Consider the following 18,681-nt stretch of genomic DNA (forward strand, 5'->3'; position numbering starts at 1 on the left):
GAATGCTTGACAGTGTGCTTTGAGACACTTGTGCCTGCACCGGCACTGAACTCTGTCGTCACATTTGGCACTGATAAGGTTCCACAGAGTGAGCAAAACTGAACGTTCTGCTTTCAGGTGTAGGTGTCCAACATCTAGTGTCATACTTGTGGTTTCACCATCGTTCAACAATTTTCCATACATGCCTATGACAGTAGCACGCAAACAGCGGACCAGCTTTGCCGTATCCGAGATGGTTTTGCCCAGGCCCCGAGACATTACAATTTGTCCTTTGCCAATGTCACTAGTGTCAATGGATTCATTCCTTATGGTCTGTATCGTCATACAATGACTCCATATTCACCTATGCTACGTTTTTCCTTAGCGCGTCACGTGCACACAATTCCACCAATCGATGTTTGACCTCGTAGCGGGCAGTGACATAACTTCACAGGGATCTAGTCAATAAACAAACTAGACGCAGAGCATACGTTTTTAACTTATATTTGAATTAAATGTGGAAGAAACTTGTTACAAAACTCATTTCCTTAACTCCATTCAGAAACCCTATATTAGATACTGGATGGTTTTGGAAATCAGCCTTATGCAAACACAATTAGTTTATTTTGATGTTTACCCAGACATATTTCGACACCAATGTGTCATTATCTGTGGGTCAAATGTTTATTCCTGTGAAGTATAATATCACATTTGTAATCATGTAACTGCTGTAGGCCTAAGAAATACAATATTTGCAATTTGCTTCGTTTTGTTTGGTCACTCACCTTAAAATTACATCGTAAACTGAATTGTATTATTATACATCGATTTTAGTGCTCCTTTTTGGCGATTTTTTGACGGCATGTCATCTGCAAACTAGCCATGAACAAAATTATTACGTGTTTGTGGAGAGCTGTTTCGAGGGTAGAGGTTATGTACGTTTCCGTACTTACATCTTCCTCTGTTTCGTGTCCCTGGTTGGTGTCTCAATCAGCTACTGTTTAGTGAATTTCTTTCACTCAGTTTATCACAAATTTCCTCTCACAAGTTCTCCTCACATGCTCTTACACAAATGTGGCGAAAGGTGATCTGCACATACACTTCTGACAACACACTGAATGAGAGGTGTCATGTTATTGTCGTTGCTCACTTGTTCATCGTTGGTCCTGGGTTCGTTTTGGCCCTGATTTTGAATGTGTGTGTGTGTGTGTGTGTGTGTGTGTGTGTGTGTGTGTGTGCGTGTGTGTGTGTGTGTGTGTGTGTGTGTGTGAGAGAGAGAGAGAGAGAGAGAGAGAGAGAGAGAGAGATATGGAAAGACAGGTGGGCTGAGAACCAACAAAACAATATCTTTCCTTATGTTTTTTGTGGAGAGTCATTTTTGTATAGTTCATTGAGTGTTCCAAACAGTGTTTTGTTGTAAAGTTCTGTATTTTCATTCAAGACTCTCTCTCCCTGTATTATTGCTTGTCGTATGTGATAGTTCTCCTCTATTGTGAGTTTTGATAGAGACTTTTGCTTTCTCTGAGGATCTTCAGATCAGTCTCCAAGTTTTTTATGTGGTGGTTTATCTGTATTAGATGGTCTGCAAAAGTGGAGTGTGTACTATCACTTCTTAGGGCTCTGGGGTCTCGGAGTACCTCGTTTTGAAATTTCTGCATGTTTGGCCTATGTAGACCGTCGATGAACAACTGAGCATCGACAATAACATGACACATCTCATTCACTGTGTTCTCAGAAGTGTCTGTGCAGATCACATTTTGCCACATTTGTGTAAGTGCATGTGAGGTGAAGTAGTGAGCGGAAGTTTGTAATAAACGGAGTGAAAGAAATGCACTAAACTGCAGCCGATTGAGACATCAACCAAAGACACGAAACAGGACGGAAAATATAAGTACAGAAACGTACATAATCTCTACCCTCGAAACAGATCTCCACAAATAAGCAATAATTTTCTTCGCGGCTAGTTTGCAGATGACATGCTGTCAAAAAATCACAGAAAAGGAGAACTAACATCTATGTATAATAATACAGTTCAGTTAGCGATGTAATTGTGAGTGTACAACCAAAACGAAGCAAATCGCAAATATTGTATTTCTTAGGCCTGCAGCAGTTAAATTATTACAAATGTGATATTGTACTTCACAGGAATAAAAATTTGACCCACAGAAGATGACACATTGGTGTCGAAACACGTCTGGGTAATTTATAATGGGCTTTTATAATAAACTAATTGTGTTTGCATAAGGCTGATTTCCAAAACCACACAGTTTTTAAATTGCAAACACGGAAGAAAGAAAAGAGGAGCTTCAAACTTTAGTAAAATGAGTCCTATATTAAATGTCCCAAAGTGGGTTATTTCACTTATTCTCCTTAATGAGCACCAGGAGCGTCAGCAAGACGAGGTACAGAAAAGCCTTGAAATCGACTTTCCGTGCCACGATACACAATACATTCGTTTTGCGGAATGTAGATGTAGATGCAACTTTTTCTGATGTTTTTTGAGTGGAAAACTCGTGAACAGGTTCTAGATACCTGTCTATGGCTGCACCAGCCAGCCACACATTTGTTACTGCGGAAGTTGGTGGAAGTCCGTGTCTCCTAAATGTGTATTAAAATCTCTCTCTTCAAACAATTCGCCAAAGCTCCTTTAAGGAGAGATGTATGATATGCAGAAGGATCGTTTTCATTCTATCATCCAATTAGTGCAAAAGGGCAGTCTAGATTTTGTTACTGTTTTACTCTGTGGAAGACAGTCAGCAAGAAAAATATCTTTTTATCCAAAAACATTGGACATTGTGAGATTACAAACAGATACACTTCAAAACGAGTGATTTGGAAAACAGACACGGCTGTGTGTGCGTGTTTTTATGACGGTGGACTCAGATGTGATCCATGTGAGACTCACAGCGCCCGCCAGGAGCCGAAAGCAGGTTTGAGTCCCTTAGCTCAACACATGTCGTAATTATGTCTCATTGGCAAAAGTGGTGCTATGAACACGGCTGCAGAAGTGCAGTACGTAAACCGATTTTTATTTTTTATTTTATATTTTATTGGTTTATTTATTGGCTCAGTGGCTGCACAAATCCTGTATACTTGGCCGTTGGAGAGAAGCACAGAAGGGACAGCCACGATGACCGAAACGAGAGACTACTATACTTCCTAAATAGATTAAAATTCTGTGAAAAAACGATTAAGACAGCTATAAAAAAACAAATAACATCCATAGAATACGAAAAAATAAGACGACTGCATGTTTGTTAATGTGCCATCAACAAGACCACTAGTTTTTGATTTAGTACCTATCAAAACTTTGCAAATAAAATGAATTTTAAGAAAAACAATAAATTGTTATAAACTCCTTGTCAATAGACAGAACTTATGGAACAGCATCAGAACATTTTTATATAATTTTTGTACTTAGTGTTTACTTTGAACTGTATTCCGAGGTAAAAAAAAAAAAAAACGGTTTCATACAAAACAGATGATACATTAATAAAAGTAGCGGCATAGTAGTAAATTATGATGAAGTACATATTTGTAAAATATTTATTGCAATGCACTTATAATTTTTAAACAGTATAATATCGTAGACGAACTATTTCACAGACAGAACTGTAATTATCGAGAAACATAAAAACTCAGCTAAGCACTGAAGACAAAATCAGAAAGTTGAGGAGGTTTCTAGTCTGAAATGTTGTGTATACTTTTAATTAAATATAAATTTTTGTCAAAATGCATCGAAAATATTGTATGAGAATGTTCTTATTGAAGGCCGAGGGCATAAATAGATGACCGCCACGCTGAACTGGATCAGACCATCTGGAGAGAGACCTGGAACAGAAGAGACAGGCGTTTAGGTGGATAGTGATCTGAACTATCCAGAATTTATGTAAGAGTTCAGAGACTTGCGGAATTCTCGCATGGTGATGGCGAATAGTTAGAAGGTTTTTGGGGAAAAGTTCGCGAGAATTTCAGTTCACGAGAGGCTGCAATAATTTTTGTAGCTTACCAAAACTAATTAACCGTAATAACGCAGTGCGCTGCTCTGGTCTACAAGTTCGAAAACATTAATTCCGTCATTGAGATAAATCAACCACAAAAGGGAATCAATAAACCCAATGAGTTGAAGACGTTATTTGAGATTTTATCACCTCATGTTAAATCCTGCCTTAATTTTTACTTAAAACTATTTGTTAGTACGAAGATCAGTCGTGTGTTGCAATAGATGTGTTTGTTGTTTCTTAGACGAGAAACGAAACCAAATAACTCAAAGCAACAACGCATCCAAGAAACCCCCTAAGCAGCTGGTGCCATTTATTTATAGTAGATAATCAGTGTATTTTTGACGGGTGATATCGATCTCGCCATGTTTTATGCAGTGCCACAGGTTTTCGTTCTCTGCTTACTCATCAATTTCGTTTTGATATGCAAGTGGATGATCCCACCACTTATTCACAGTAATAATTTTAACTGCTGAAAAATTATGGCGCCTACAGATACCTATACTACGTATAGGACGAGTTTCCTTTGTCTGTCAAGCTTCCAGAGAGCGTAGGATTCCTTTAAAAAACGCACATTACATGACAACTATAATATGAAGTAATTTCACGGGCTTATGTTAGTTACGCATCATGTACCAACATCACACAGAATAGATTTCTGTTGCAGTCAACCACATGTCCGTCGACACCTGCGACATCTTATCCACTCTGAATTCATTTTCTTTCTTCACTAATATTTCGTATGGTTTCATGTTGTCATTTATTTTAACCTGTACTAAGCTGATCTTTTCATTTCCAGTGAACTACATACCGAATAAGCCCTTATATCCTGCTTCACATATTCCCGTCTTTGTGTAACGTACCATTTTCGCATTACTGTTCCTTCCTGCGAGGAGGTACCTACTCCTGGATGCCATGGAAGATGTCCCAATCAAACTGCCTGTTCATATGGTAAAGTTCCCCACAGACATTTTTCTTCGCATTCTCTTCTTAGTACATTAATTTCATACCTCAAATTCTCACTTACCTTTTAATATTATTCGATAGAAACACATTTCAAACCCTTTCAGTTCGTCCTTTTCCGAAATGCTGATTGGATCACATTTCATTTCCACGCATTGTTCTCCTCCATTGTGTATTCTTAATGCACGTGTGTATTACTTGTACCGATATCACCGTTTGGTACGCAAAGTGTTTCCTTATTGGTCAAAGCATTTCTCGGCCAAGGCAATTTACGTCTGATTTCTTTCAACGCTATTGAACTGCACCCACATTTTCTCAGAATTCTCAGGTTTTAATGCACAGACGTATGAAATGATACTTCATAGATTTATTGCCCTTGAATCGTATCAGAAGAAGTTCTACGACAGTTCAAAGACAGGTTAATAGCATTCTGAAATAAATATTCCACGTAACACTAACGTACGGTTTGAGTATTTTGTGACGAATGAAAATGAGCTTTCGTTTGGTCGCACGAATTCGATATCCGGGGCTACACGGCTTGTAGCACACCTGTGCGATAATCGAAATAAGAGATGACAGGCTTTAAGTATTATATTCAGTACTGTTGTTTCCGACAGCAAACAGCTGAAATAAACATGCTAGAGCTGTTTTCGAGCCTCCGTTACTTTGACAACAAATGTCACCAAATTCATTCAAAAGAAGTCCATTTTGTGCTTCATTTAATAATAACAAAAAATTTCAGAATATTTCATATATTTCACCTAAATTTAGGTTTTTTTTTTTCAAATGATTTCAAAAAATTAAATTAGCTATACAGGAACATTGTTCCAAATTAAATATGACATTTTTGATAGCAGCAATCAGGAAATGCACATGCAATGTTAATTAGGAAGTCACTCATTTACGTGATGGCAAACAGCCACCGCAATACAACAAAATTATCCGCTGTCTAATAACAGTGTTCTGTAAACAGGCAACGTTAATTAACATCAGCGACAACCATGAAAACAAATTCACAGAACAACTTTTCTGTATGCTCGTAACATTTTAAAAACTTAGTTTGAAGCTGACATGGTACCGCCGACATTGACAGACATGGAAAGCCGAGAGCAATCATTGGATGTCATGTCAGAATTTCATCTAGTAGTTCTACTCGTTATGCACGGAAACACATTTCTAAAATGGTCGAATGTTGTATCTCGCTGTACTCATTATTGTGTCACATAAATCCAGCATGAGAAGAAATCTGTTCCCGCAAACGTAACACCACCAGTATAGTTAGCAGGAAATATATGTTCTTCGTGAGTACAGATATCATTGAACACGAAGAGATCTAAGCCCCTTTGCTGCAACCAGTTGCTAGTTGAAAGCAACAGACAAAATGGGACCGAGTCAACTGAGGATGGAACTCAATACTGAAATTAGTAAACAAAACATTTAGTGTCATAGCTCTGCCATACTAAAGGAAGAAATGTGTATATTGGGAGAATTATTTAATAAATAGAAACTATGTTGTCACATGGAATTATGGTAAAGTAATATACTAGAAGCATTTGGTGATAGTTAATAACATGTATTGCTATTCGACAGGAAAATATTATAATACCAATAACTTGGATTTAGAGGGCGTCCTAACACACTGTTATGTTTTGCACCTGTAGTTAAAGCTACGTGATTACCACTACATCTGACACGGAGACACACATACTCAAAAAGAAAAGCATTAGAGACATACCAGGCAGTACAGGGCGTTTGTACTTTCTACCTCATAACTTAAGTGACATGTTGTGTCGTGTTATTATACCGAAAATATCGCGGATTCCTCATGGCCAACTAATTCTCAACCGTTGCACAAAACATGCGTGGGTTGGTCGGACCTACACTGGTGTCCAAAATTAAAGCAAGAAACGAAAATTTTGAAAGGGTGCGTTTATTTTGCCACAAATCAGTATAAACAGGTGATAGTAAAGTTGAAACGATGGAAAGAATGCAGAATGTAAACAACCGCAACATGCATAATGGTAGACAAAAATTTTCTTCGTTTTTTCCAACTTAACGGATTTGCACACGTATTCCGACAACTGGTTAATGTTCCAAACTGTGGTGTGACCAGCTCTGGTAGCAATACAGGCCTGACAACCACGAGGTATGCTGCGAATGATGTCAACAGTCTCATGTTGAGACAATAACGCCCATTCTTCCTGCAGAGTTGCTCGCAGTCTTGGAATGTAGCTAGTGGATTCTAACGTGATGAAAAACGTCTACGTAGTGCAACACAGACATGCTCTGTGGGAATCAAACCGGGAGACTGAGCAGGCCACGCCATGAGTGCAGTATCTTATGTTTCCAAGAAAACATCAACCACCCGCGCTTTATGAGTTCGAGCATTATCGTCCATCAATACGAAGTCTGAGTCCACGGCACCTCGCAAGAACCACAAATGAGATCCCAAGATCTCTTCACGATACCTGACACCAGTTAAACCTTCCCAATTCACCCGTAGAATTTCATGAAGAGGGTTTCGAGTGGTTAACATAATCCCTGCCCTCACCACTAGGGAGCATCTTCGATATCGGTCTCTTTCCACAACGTCTGGGTCATGGAATCGTATTCCTCGTTCCCTCCACATGTGAATCCATCGAAAATCACACTCCAGACCAAATCGGGACTCATCTGTGAAAATAACATTGACCCACTTTTCGACCATCCAGGTAGCTTGTTGATAACTCCACTCTAGACGTTCCCTTCTATGAAGATGCGTAAGGGGCAGACATATAGCAGGTCTCCAACAATAAAGGACACCATGCCGAAGCCTTCTGCAAACTGTCTGCCCCGATACAAGACAACCAGTTCACATACCAGATGCCCTGCAGAACTAAGGAGGTACTGTCGTGCCCTTGCAGCCAAATAATGATCCTCTCTTCTGACGTCGCACGTGGTTGGCCCTGCCCTGGTCTTCAGGAGACAGTTTGGGTTTCTATACACTGTCGCCATATCCGAGAAACAACAGAATGATTATCCATCGGGCCACATTAGTTTGCGACTGTCCCGCTTCCAATCTTTCCATGGTCCTCTACCGCAGAGAGTCTGGTAGGCATCTTCTGTGTGCCATACTGCACCATCTGAGTCTGTGTGCGCAGCGATTGTGGATGTGGGGCTACCCGACTAACACTACTTTATTTCATAGGTGCTCTGACGTCATCGTTGGGATGGTTGAAGGTTGACTGGAATGCCGTCTTTCGTGCAGAACACCATCGTATGGACATCCCTGCACGCTTTGACACTGTCGAACATTTTCTACATGGTCGACAAATCCAATGAATGTGTTTTGGTATTTCTTTAGCCTTGCTTCCATTATCAACCAATTCGTCAGAATTGCCTCTCTGTTGCCTTCATCTTTCCTAAAGCTGAACTGATCGTCATATAACACATCCTCACTTTTGTTTTCCATTCTTCTGTATATTATTCTTTTTGCCAACTTGGATGTATGAGCTGTTAAACCGGTAGTGATAATTCTCGCAATTGTCAGCCCTTGTAGTCTTCGGAATCATGTGGATGGTATTTTTCTGAAAGGCAGATGGTATATCGCTAGACTCGTACACTCTACACACCAACTTGAACAGTTTCGTTGCCACTTCCCCCAACGATTTAAAAATTATGATGGAATTTTATCGATCCCCTCCGTCTTATTCGATCATAAGTTGTCCCAAAGCTCTCTTAAATACTGATTCTAATACTGGATCCCTATCTCTTTTAAATCGACTTCTATTTCTTCTTGTATCGCATCAGATAAATCTTCCCCCTCATAGAGGCCTTGAGTGTACTCTTTTTCCAACTTTACACTCTCTCTTCTGCATTTAACAGTGGAATCCCCGTTGCATTCCTAATGTTACCAGATTTTCTTCTAACATCACCCAAGGTCCTTTAGACTTTTCTGTACCCTGAGTCAGTCCTTCAGACATTTATTTTTCGATTTTTCGCATGTTTCAAGCATTCATTTCATCTTAGCTTCCCTGAACTTTCTGTTTATTTCATTTCTTAGCGACTTGTATTTCTGTATTACTGAATTTCCATGAACAATTTTATATTTCCTTCTTTTATCGATGAGCTGAAGTATTTCTTCTGTTACCCAGGGTTTCTTCGCAGCTACCTTCTTTTATCTATGTTTTTCCTTCCAAATTCTGTGATTTCGCTTTTTGGAGATCCATTCCTCTTCAACTGAACTGCCTACACAGGTATTTCTTACTGCAGTATCTGTAGCCTTAGAGAACTTCAAGCATATCTCTTTTTTCGTTGGGACTACCATATCCAACTTCGTTGCGACGTCAGCATGTAAACTCGAATTACCGTTGGCGGTGTTGGTTTGCTGTTGATTCTGATGAGATCAATCCTGTCACTGAAACATTCACAGTAACTCGCTCTCAGCCTTACATTCCTAAAAACCTAATAGCTTTTACAAATTGTTATTTTTCATGTTCACGAGGCCTGATAATGGACTTAATTTCATAACTAGTGTGCTTAGATCTGCAGTTATGTTAAAGTTGCATTCGTTTGAATTTTTTATTTATTTAAATTTCGGACCTTACGGCTGTTTTCCTTTTAAAAATTTTTGAATTATTCACATTGCTTTTACTCAGTTGAATAATCGGTGCGGATCACCGCAATTTGCAAATGCTTTTTAATCATTGTATTGTTACCAGTGAACTGTTATAATTAACGTAATGAAAATAAATTTTTGTATCCTCAAATGGGGTCAGCATTCCACTCCAGCAGCCCATGTACCATGATTACCAATCGTATACCTTACCAGTATCTTTGACATTTCTTTCAGCTTCTACACGAAGAATTTTTCGTGTCTGAAGTGAACCGGAGTTTCCTTCGAGAAGAGCTGCCTAGTCAGATCGCCGACAGAGGAAACCCAATTATACTTTTAGATTTCCAGAAGATTTTTGATACCGTTCCTCGCGAAAACGATTTACGACACAATCTGAACAGTTCTCTTAGATTGTTTGCAGATGAGCTGTCATTTACAATCATGTAAAGTCATGAGATGATCAAAACGAATTGTACAATGATATAGATATGTGCAGGGTGCAAAAAGTGGCAGTTGACTCTAAATCACGAAAAGTGTGAATTCATCCACATGAGCATTAAAGAGAATCCGCTAAATTATAATTGGACGATAACTCACACAAATATAAAGGCTGTAAATTCAACGAAATACCTAGCGATTACATTTACCAATAAGTTAGACTGGAACGATGACATAGAAAACGATGTGAGTCAAACAAAACCAAATACTGCGATTTAGTGGCAGAATACGTAGACAACGTAATAAATGTACTAAAGAGACTGCTTAGACTACGCTTGCCCTCTCTTCTGGAATACTGCTGTGCAGTGTGGGCTCCAAATCAGGCGACGCAGGACAATGAAAAGTTTTGTATTATTACAAAACAGAGGATTGCAATCACTAAAACAAAAGCGATTTTCGCTGCGGCAGAACCTTCTCGTGAAATTTCAATCGCCAACATTCTACTCAGAGTGTGACAATATTTCGTTGCCGCCCACCTATACGGGGAGAAACGATCATTATAGTAAAATGAGAGAAATCAGAGCTCGGACGGAAAGATTCGAGTGCTGATGTTTCCAGCGCGCTGTTAGTGAGTGGAATGGTAGAGAAGTAGCTTGAAGGTGGTTCGATGAACCCTCTGCCACTTAACTGTGAATTGCAGAGTAATCATGTAGCTGAGATGTAAACTTTAGTACGTATGTAGTCTGTAGATCGAAAAAGCTGAGTGTATGGTGTCATAAAACAACATTTTATTGCATAATGTATAGGGACAGTCATCTATGTTTTGATATCAAGTTGCGCTGAATTCTGTGGGAAAGATTTTGTTCATTTTATTAAAACGAATATTTTTATTGAAGCTATATGGACTGAGGTGCAGCAGCCACATATATCGTGCCAGACTGCAGGCACGTCACCCGTTGCCCCACGGCAGCATAGCCTACTTCCCTTCCTTAAGTGTCAGGACCAGGGTGTTTCCGTTAGAGCATGCAAAAATTTGACAGAACATAGAGGATGCTCCAATGAACAAATTGAGTTAGGGAACTTGGTGTCGGAGAAGCCAGCTTAAGGAGCTAATGGAAAAAAATCACATTACTGTGTAATTTTTATTTACATTAGTTAATTACTGATACCACCACTGACACAGTGGATGTACTATTTGTACTGCGCCTTAGAGAAAGTGCTGAAACTGATGGCCATCAGCCTCAACGCAAGAATGACATCGGCGAACAAGATACTGACGCACAGTGACAAATATCGCTGGTGTGTTTCGTATCTCATCACAGGCAGCTACAGTTATGGCAACTAATTCCATCTCCGTACCCACTGGAGTCACGTACACAGGTTACTTTAGATATCCCCAAGGGAAATAATCAAGGGAATTCAAGTCAGGTGGCGTCGCCGGCCTTGGAATAGGACCTCCTCTCCCAATGCAATAACCTGGAAATGCTGTACCTGCACAGTTCCAATTTATTGTATTGTAAATGTCTGAATAGAAATGAGTAATGAATGGGCCTGTCATTGATTCACAGCATGTTCTGTCACGGCACAACGTAAATGCAATATAACAGAAACACCTTATGGACAAATAAAGTAAAAAATAGCTTCATCATGATTTCCTGGCAATCAGGCTCGTCCTAATTGTATCCTTGCAGTAAACAAAGAATGCATTTGTGAATAAATAGCACAGTACGTGTAAATTAGTATGTATGTTAGTTGTAAATAAGGTGGCAAGCAGTAATCCAAGACAAAGGGGTAGACAAGTCTACTTCCGTATCTCCTTAACCTGACTTCTCTGACGCCAGGTTCCCAATCTCAAATTGTTCAGTGGAGCATTCTCCATGTCCTGTTACATTTTTGCACGATCTAATGGAAACACTCTGTATATGGTGCAATGACTTTGGTGGTACTCAAAACCTGCATTTTTGGGACGAAGCTTGTCCAGCTAATTAATGTGACTGTACAATCCATAAGTGCAATGACACGAGCTGTGTAACATACTGCACTTAGTCAGGGATAGAAATTATATCATATGTGCCTATAGTGACTTACGATTCGGCATTTGGAAACTCCAAGCTGCCTCTGTATGTTTATTTTTAAGTCTGGGAATGGTTATTGGTGACCAAAATTAGTAACCTGACTGATAAACATTTGTGGCCAGTGACTGGTTTTGTAATAAAATGTGATCCTACTGGTGAAATTGTGTCATATATTCATACTCACTTAAGAGACTCAGTGTAATGTTCTTCTTATTCTCATTTTATTGATAGGCTAGTAATAACAATAATAATAATGAATATAATTGGGGAGAAGAGGAGTTTGTGGCACAACTTGACAAGAAGGAGGGACCGGTTGGTAGGACATGTTCTGAGGCATCAGGGGATCACAAATTTAGCATTGGAGGGAAGCATGGAGGGTAAAAATCGTAGAGGGAGACCAAGAGATGAATACACTTAGCAGATTCAGAAGGATGTAGGTTGCAGTAAGTACTGGGAGATGAAGAAGCTTGCACAGGATAGAGTAGCATGTAGAGCTTGTAACGGAACATATTAAAGGCTTTACTTTAATGAAGTATGCGATCCCTTCCAAATTCAACCAGTTTAATGAGTATTTATGATTATAGAAAAGTTATTGTGTATGTTAACAATGGTTACATAACATGTCTCCATAAACAGTCAACCCATTAAATTATACTGAATAACTGACCCACACAAAATTTAATATCACTTGATCACTGATACAGCAAATGTCATCATGTAAAAACACTAAGTTCATCTTAAATAATTAATATGAAGTACGAAAAATAGTGGCCAACCTAGGTATTTTGGATCTCCTTAAATAAAAATCACCCAGTGAAACCTATTTGTTCACTAGGAGCGTTTTCACTCAGTATTCACGTAATTAATCCTATTTTAGACGAAAACCAATGTAATTCTTAATAATTCATGTTACTTACTTAATTATGCAAATTAGAGAAGTCAATTGACAAACTTCTAAAAAACGACCTTTTTGTAACAAAGAATTATTCTGTCAAGTCAACAAATCTGTCTGTCATTTTAATAACATGTTAAATTATGTCACTCGATGCAAATTAATAACTTTTCTGCACAAATTATGATAACAGATGCACATGTGACTTATAAACTATATATCTTTTTAGTAGTTCTTTGACAATGTTATAAATACAGGCAGTCGGAGGCAGTGGGGCAGTCGGAATGTCACTTTGGTGAAGTGTGTTTCTGTGTTATTGTTTGGGATGGAAAAACAATGCAAACAACATGTAAAGGAACTACTATTTTGTGTTGTGTTACGGTCTTTGGTGGACAGTGGAATTAAGATGGCCACCAAAGTAATAAATATTTGATGTTTACATATGTGTTGGTTTCGTTTGTTCTTTATCGTCAAAAGCACATGAAAAACACGGGACCTCATGTTTTTAACCCTAGACAACCAGATTTAGAGCCAGCATCAGCATCGAGACACAGTAGCGATCCAGCAAGCAGCAGCGATTACTACAATGCATTGTAATGGCGCCAACCTAACATCAAGTGCTAACAAGCTCCGTAAATGGGAGTGAAATAGTGCGATTACAGCAATTAGCAATATCAACGAAAAAGGCGGACCATTTACAAAAGTGGGGGCTCAGCCGGGATCTTTAAGTGCATCGATGATAATAGTGCAGCGATAAATTTCGTAAGTGCTTAGTACTCCAAAAAAAAATTTTATTTGTGCATTGTGGCAACAGTGAAAATATGTCAAAAATAAATAAATAAAGTGTGTTTGTGCGACTACGAAAAACTATCATCACACCGCTCGGAAGATTAAAGTCTGGATTATGTCAATGGAATTCATCAATCAAGACTTCAGCTTCAATAAAACCGAGTATAAGTGAAGAAAGCCAACAAGAACACCGACCACGACATCATAGCATAGCCATAAAGCAAGGTATTTTATTGTTGTTGTCATTTACAAAATTAATAGTGAACATGTCTCTACCTGAGAGTGATGAGATCGTAGGAAATGTAAAAATTGAACCAGGGGATGGCGAACAATTAAACTTAACAGAGTGGCTAGCAGGGTTTGCAACTCAAATAAGCTCGCAACTTAAACAATCGAGTGAACAAGTAAGTTTGAAACTTGAAGAAAACACAGATAGACTGAATAAGTTAAGTTTGGATTTTAAACAATCAAGTGAAGAAAACACAGATAGACTGGATAAGTTAAGTTTGGATTTTGATCTATTAAGTACTCATCTCAATGAGAAGTGTGAGGAAATTAAAACTACCCTCAGTAAGAACACTAGCGAAGAGTTGATACACTTCAGAAAAGAATTTCAAGTTAAAGTTGAAAGTTAAATGAAAACATACAAGCGAACACAGACAGCATTGCTGTCATCTACAACAGAGTAGATACTGAAGCTAAAAGATTAGATCAGAGAATAGACAAAACATCAGAAAACCTTAAACAGGAATACAACCTGTACACCACTAATGTAGATACAAAAGTAGAAAATATACACACTAAATATACACAATTGGAGGACGCATTGATGTCCAAACAAACGATTTACAATCAAAATACAATGTATGGGCACATCCAAGTGAAATGCTTTCCTGGTGAAAATCTGCACCCTATTGACTTTATTCACCAATGTAAGGATATGTTTGTTGTAGGAATGTCAGATAACATAAAAATTAAGTTAGTAAAACGGTTTCTAGAAGGGGAGGCCCTATACTGGGCAAATGAGAATAATGATTCTTGGAATACGTTTGAAGAGTTTGAAGCTAAATTTATTTGCAAATTTTGGTCACAATCCATACAAGCCAGATTAAAGTCAGAATTTCTAAATGGACCAGTGTATAGAGGGAAAGTAGGGGGAATGCAAAAATTTTGCAGAGATCAATTGAAAAAACTTGCTCACTTGAATAACTCTTTTGATATTATGACACAAATTGATGTTTTAAAAAGAAGATTACCAGAGAGACTGCAGTGGGAATTGGTCCATGGACCAGACGATTCAATGGAAGAGTTCCTGAAATTTGTAGATAGATTAGATAGGGCCTTGGAAAGAGAAAGTAACCAAAATTTTGGCTCTGGCAACAACCAGTATGGAACAGGAATGTAAATAGAGATTATTTTGGGAGGAGAGACTTTGAAAATTCTGGAAATAATGATCCAAATAGGGGAGATAGGAGATATGAAAATGATTTCAGAAACAATACACAGGAGGGAGGATGGAGGAGAGATAACAGGAATGATAGAAATAGGTATTGGGGAAGAGAACAAGATAGAAGGGGGTTTGCTGAAGCTAGTGAACAAAACGACAACTACAAACGGACAGACCGAGGAAACCAGGCGGGGAGACGGTGGACAGTCCCACTAGATGTCCGTAGTTTCGGGGCTAGACAATATTATGACAGGACAACACATAACCGAAACTGGAAAAGGAGAGGATACAATGTAAAGAGTAAATACCATGAAAATACTGATGTAGTTAGAATGAATAAATTAGAATTTAATAAAAGGTTTTGGGATACTATGAGTAAAAGTGATACAGTTAATAAAAACTGTGTTCAAGCACAGGTAATTAGTGAAAGTGCAGAAGTTGAAGGTATTGCAGAGTTCCATAGTTGGGCTGAAAAAGATACTGGTGTTAATAACAAGGCAGACACACCACAAGTAGAATCTATTTTGGGGGGTTTATTTGATAAGAAGGGGGATGACGAAGTGTTTAATGGAGCCAAAGACTCAATTGCTGAGATTCAGATACATAGGGGGGAAACTGCAGATGGGGTTGTTGTTGAGGAGGAGGAAGAAGTAATAGAGGGACATTTAAATAATGATCCTAAATCAAGTGATGTTATTGATGAGAGTGTGGAGGAAGAAATAAAAGTATTTGTAGAATTGAAAAGTGATGATGTGGTAAAGGTAAGTGATGTGACAAACATGGGTAATAATGAGGTTAATTTAAGTGAAATGCAGACTAGGGAATGTGTATCTGAGGACAAGCTATTGCCTATTGGGAACTATGAAACATTAATCTATGAGAATGGTAATAATAATAATATTAAAGAAAATATAAAGGGATGGAATGTAAATGTGTGTTTTCAAGAAAAAGGGGAAAAGTTTTTAGAAGTTTGTGGAACAACTATGGAAACTGTATAAAAAAAGATGCCTTTTGGAAAGAATTAGCAAAGGTAAGTGCAACCTTGTATCCTATATGGTGGATAAGAATCCGTAGCGGACTTTATAAAAAATGGGGTGAAAACAATAATTTGTTGAGTGGCAACACAGTGTTAAAAGGAACAGATGAAAATAAAGGTTTATGTTTAAATGTCAATGCTTTGCAAACAGAGAGGGATGTGTCTAAGTGTAGGAAAGAGACATTAGACTTAGGGACTAAAGAAACTGAAAATGATCTATTGTTTGAAAATACTGAAATAGACAAAGATATTGAGCTAGGTTATCCATATGTTAAAGTAAACATTGACATTGGTCCATTTGAAATAAAAGAAAGCCCACATCCTAATGCGTATAGACTTATCTTTCCCAGATCAAGAAGGTTATTTGGATTAAGAAACATCACTGAATTGAAACCATATAAACATGATTAAGCACATTTCCCTGTTTGAATACAGTTACTTACCCAGTTTCCATAAAGCATGTTATCAGCAAAGTTTTTACTGGGTGTGTCAAATAGCAACTACCACTCATGCTACAGACCCTGGAAAAGTTCCAGATCTCTGAGACAATGTTTTTATATTTTTATTGTCACTATTGAATATTAAATTTTGAGACATCTTCTTTACTTGCAACAGGCAAGAAGGTGACAAACATTTATTACTTTCTTTTTGTATTGTTGAATATGGGACATACTTGCACCAAATAAAAGACAATGTAAAAAAAATTGTTGTGCAAGACTCATCATTTTGTTACTATTCTTTTCTTAGGCATAAGATTTGTGTACAATTTTCTACAGCTAATCAGATGTTCAGCAAGTTTGATGTTTGTGTTATGTTGTGACCAATTTAAGTGTCCAATTTTAGTATTAATATGTTATTGTACTGTCTTGACTATGTGTCTCAATGGGAGACAAGTTTTTTTAAATATTTCCTTTTTTTTCAAATGCATTCATACATGTGACTTCTCTAGTGTTTGTGTTTATATATCATGTCCATACTTATAATTATGTTCTTTGTTTTCATTTCCTTTATGTGGCTCAAAACGAGCAGACAGTTGCAATATTTTCCTATGGACATCTGACCTGTCCATCTATGTAATATATTTATGTTCCTTCTATTATCTTGATTATTCTGTGACTCAATGAGAGCTGACTTTGAAATAATTTACATATATTTTTTACATATCTTAAAATCACATGTGATATATTTGTGTCTGTTTTTGATCATTTTCCATGTGGCTCACTGGGAGCAAAGATTAAGTTTTTTTTTTACTTTCATATATTACTAAATATTTTTATGATGCTGTCATACTGAGAGCCATAACACAAAGTGCATTTGAAACAACACAACTAAAATATTTGCAGGAAAAAGTCATTTTGAAACGGTGTAACGGTTGTTGTATACATACACATTATGCATAGTAATTGACACATTTGTCCTAGTCGGCTAATATCATTAACATTCTGTAAATGATATTACCCGAGGGGGGTATTGTAACGGAACATATTAAAGGCTTTACTTTAATGAAGTATACGATCCCTTCCAAATTCAACCAGTTTAATGAGTATTTATGATTATAGAAAAGTTATTGTGTATGTTAACAATGATTGCATAACATGTCTCCATAAACAGTCAACCCATTAAATTATACTGAATAACTGACCCACACAAAAGTTAATATCACTTGATCACTGATACAGCAAATGTCATCATGTAAAAACACTAAGTTCATCTTAAATAATTAATATGAAGTATGAAAAATAGTGGCCAACCTAGGTATTTTGGATCTCCTTAAATAAAAATCACCCAGTGAAACCTATTTGTTCACTAGGAGCGTTTTCACTCAGTATTCACGTAATTAATCCTATTTTAGACGAAAACCAATGTAATTCTTAATAATTCATGTTACTTACTTATTTATGCAAATTAGAGAAGTCAATTGACAAACTTCTAAAAAACGACCTTTTTGTAACAAAGAATTATTCTGTCAAGTCAACAAATCTGTCTGTCATTTTAATAACATGTTAAATTATGTCACTCTATGCAAATTAATAACTTTTCTGCACAAATTATGATAACAGATGTACATGTGACTTATAAACTATATCTCTCTTTAGTAGTTCTTTGACAATGTTATAAATACAGGCAGTCGGAGGCAGTGGGGCAGTCGGAATGTCACTTTGGTGAAGTGTGTTTCTGTGTTATTGTTTGGGATGGAAAAACAATGCAAACAACATGTAAAGGAACTACTATTTTGTGTTGTGTTATGGTCTTTGGTGGACAGTGGAATTAAGATGGCCACCAAAGTAATAAATATTTGATGTTTACATATGTGTTGGTTTCGTTTGTTCTTTATCATCAAAAGCACATGAAAAACACGGGACCTCATGTTTTTAACCCTAGACAACCAGATTTAGAGCCAGCATCAGCATCGAGACACAGCAGCGATCCAGCAAGCAGCAGCGATTACTACAATGCATTGTAATGG

Source organism: Schistocerca nitens, chromosome 1, assembly GCF_023898315.1.
Source record: "Schistocerca nitens isolate TAMUIC-IGC-003100 chromosome 1, iqSchNite1.1, whole genome shotgun sequence".
NCBI lineage: Eukaryota > Metazoa > Arthropoda > Insecta > Orthoptera > Acrididae > Schistocerca > Schistocerca nitens.